At 40.5% G+C, this 3,334-nt stretch overlaps 1 non-coding gene across 1 annotated transcript; it reads right to left on the reverse strand.

Annotated features, from left to right (window-relative positions):
* Window positions 1-2,342: 2,342 nt before the first annotated feature.
* Trnae-cuc (transfer RNA glutamic acid (anticodon CUC)) lies at window positions 2,343-2,414 on the reverse strand. Its single transcript has one exon. It is a non-coding gene; the product is annotated as a tRNA-Glu (tRNA).
* Window positions 2,415-3,334: the final 920 nt, after the last annotated feature.

A 3,334-nucleotide genomic window follows, 5' to 3' on the forward strand; every position in this document is an offset into this window, starting at 1 on the left:
AACCTCAAAGTTTTTACTACTTCTCCATGAATTTTAATACCTACTCCGAATTTTTCTTTTGTTTCCTTTACTGCTTGCTCAATATACAGATTGAATAACATCGGGAGAGGCTACAACCCTGTCTCACTCCTTTCCCAACCACTGCTTCCCTTTCATGCCCCTCGACTCTTATAACTGGCATCTGGTTTCTGTACAAATTGTAAATAGCCTTTCGCTCCCTGTATTTTACCCCTGCCACCTTCAAAATTTGAAAGAGAGTACTCCAGTCAACATTGTCAAAAGCTTTCTCTAAGTCTACAAATGCTAGAAACGTAGGTTTGCCTTTTCTTAATATTTCTTCCAAGATAAGTCGTAAGGTCAGTATTGCCTCACGTGTTCCAACATTTGTACGGAATCCAAACTGATCTTCCCCGAGGTCGGCTTCTACCAGCTTTTCCATTTGTCTGTAAAGAATTCGCGTTAGTATTTTTCAGCTGTGACTTATTAAACTGATAGTTCGGTAACTTTTACATCTGTCAACACCTGCTTTCTTTGGGATTGGAATTATTATATTCTTCTTCTTAAAGTCTGAGGGTATTTCGCCTGTCTCATGCATCGTGCTTTTGACTCATGTCTTTCAGTGCTCTGTCAAACTCTTCACGCAGTATCTTATCTCCCATTTCATCTTCATCTACATCCTCTTCCATTTCCATAATACTGTCCTCAAGTACATCGCCCTTGTATAAACCCTCTATATACTCCTTACACCTTTCTGCTTTCCCTTCTTTGCTTAGAACTGGGTTGCCATCTGAGCTCTTGATATTCATACAAGTGGTTCTCTTCTCTCCAAAGGTCTCTTTAATTTTCCTGTAGGCAGTATCTATCTTACCCCTAGTGAGACAAGCCTCTACATCCTTACATTTGTCCTCTAGCCATCCCTGCTTAGCCATTTTGCACTTCCTGTCGATTTCATTTTTGAGACGTTTGTATTCCTTTTTGCCTGCTTCATTTACTGCATTTTATATTTTCTCCTTTCATCAATTAAATTCAATATCTCTTCTGTTACCCAAGGATTTCTATTAGCCCGCGTCTTTTTACCTACTTGATCGTCTGCTGCCTTCACCACTTCATCCCTCAGAGCTACCCATTCTTCCTCTACTGTATTTCTTTCCCCCATTCCTGTCAATTGTTCCCTAATGCTCTCCCTGAAAGTCTCTACAACCTCTGGTTCTTTCAGTTTATCTCCTTAAATTCCCACCTTTTTGCAGTTACTTTAGTTTCAATCTGCAGTTCATAACCAATAGATTGTGGTCAGAATCTACATCTGCCCCAGGAAATATCTTACAGTTTAAAACCTGGTTCCTAAATCTCTGTCTTACCATTATATAATCTATCTGAAACCTGTCAGTATCTCCAGGCTTCTTCCATGTATACAGCCTCCTTTCATGATTCTTGAACCAAGTGTTAGCTATGATTAAGTTATGCTCTGTGCAAAATTCTACAAGGCGGCTTCCTCTTTCATTCCTTCCTCCCAATCCATATTCACCTACTATGTTTCCTTCTCTCCCTTTTCCTACTGACGAATTCCAGTCAACCATCACTATTAAATTTTCGTCTCCCTTCACTACCTGAATAATTTCTTTTATCTCGTCATACATTTCATCTATTTCTTCATCATCTGCAGAGCTAGTTGGCATATAAACTTGTACTACTGTAGTAGGCATGGGCTTTGTGTCTATCTTGGCCACAATAATGCGTTCACTGTTTGTAGTAGCGAACCCGCACTCCTATTTTTTTATTCATTATTAAACCTACTCCTGCATTACCCCTATTTGATTTTGTATTTATAACCCTGTAATCACCTGACCAAAAGTCTTGTTCCTCCTGCCACCGAACTTCACTAATTCCCACTATATCTAACTTTAACCTATCCATCTCCCTTTTTAAATTTTCTAACCTACCTGCCCGATTAAGTGATCTGACATTCCACGCTCCGATCCGTAGAACGCCAGTTTTCTTTCTCCTGATGACGACGTCCTCTTGAGTAGTCCCCGCCCGGAGATCCGAATGGGGGACTATTTTACCTCCGGAATATTTTACCCAAGAGGACGCCATCATCATTTAATCATACAGTAGAGCTGCATGTCCTCGGGAAAAATTACGGCTGTAGTTTCCCCTTGCTTTCAGTCGTTCGCAACTACTGAAAAGGCTGCTGCCCCTCTTCAGGAACCACATGTTTGTCTGGCCTCTCAACAGATACCCCTCCGTTGTGGTTGCACCTACGGTACGGCCATCTGTATCGCTGAGGCACGCAAGCCTCCCCACCAACGGCAAGGTCCATGGTTCATGGGGGGGCAAATGAATTCCGGTACCGGTAATCGAACCCGAGCCTCCTGGGTGAGAGCCAGGTATCCTAGCCACTAGACCATACCGGATCCGTATAAGTTATACAAAGGTAAAAACCTGGAAAACGAGGCATGGTAAATTTTCCACAATTTGGAACTGGATTTACAGTTGATACATCAATACTTGATTCAGTCACGACTTTCAGATTTTACTCGGGTTAGCTCTCCACAACGACAATAATATAAGCTAATAAGATACATACTCTAATCAACGGACATTTACCAGCTAACATCACTAACGAAAACAACGTAGAAGAAGTAGAAGAATTCGGGAACGAATTAGATAATACTTTCCAAAAAATTCCAAACAACCATGTCAAAATCCTTAAGGGTGATTTCAATGCACAAATTGGTAAAGAAAATAAATATCAATATTGGGTAGGTAAATTGTCAGAGCATACACAGACCAACCGGAATGGCATGCGACTCATTGAAATCTGCAAAAACCACGACCTCTTTTTCAGATGGATATTTTTCAAGAAACGAGCCTCGAAAACCAAAACTTGGATCTCACCTAACCCATTACTAGGTGAATATCAGTCGGATCATGTAATCATCTCCCGCGTAAATGCAGTAGTCCTTAACAGACTAGACCTAGATTCCGACCATTATCCAAATAAGTTCTCCCTAGATGTCATTCCAGGAAAAAAGAAAATTCACTAAGAAATTTCCACACCGTAAATATGATGTACAAAAGATAAATGGTAATGGACAATTCATAAAAGAAACACAAAATTTAAAACCACAAAATTGGCAACAACTGCAAGCAGTACTTTTAAAAGCAGCTGAAACTGTAGCACCGCAAACATTAACACGTAAACATCCATGGTGGACAGATGAGTGTGACCAACTGATCAATCTCAGACAACAGGCGTGGCAAAATTGGTTGTGCAACAAAAATCAAAAGACCGTGGAAGATCTCAAAGATATAAGGAAAACAGTCCCAAAAG

The sequence above is a fragment of the Schistocerca cancellata genome, chromosome 5 (genome assembly GCF_023864275.1).
Source record: "Schistocerca cancellata isolate TAMUIC-IGC-003103 chromosome 5, iqSchCanc2.1, whole genome shotgun sequence".
NCBI classification, from domain to species: Eukaryota; Metazoa; Arthropoda; class Insecta; order Orthoptera; family Acrididae; genus Schistocerca; species Schistocerca cancellata.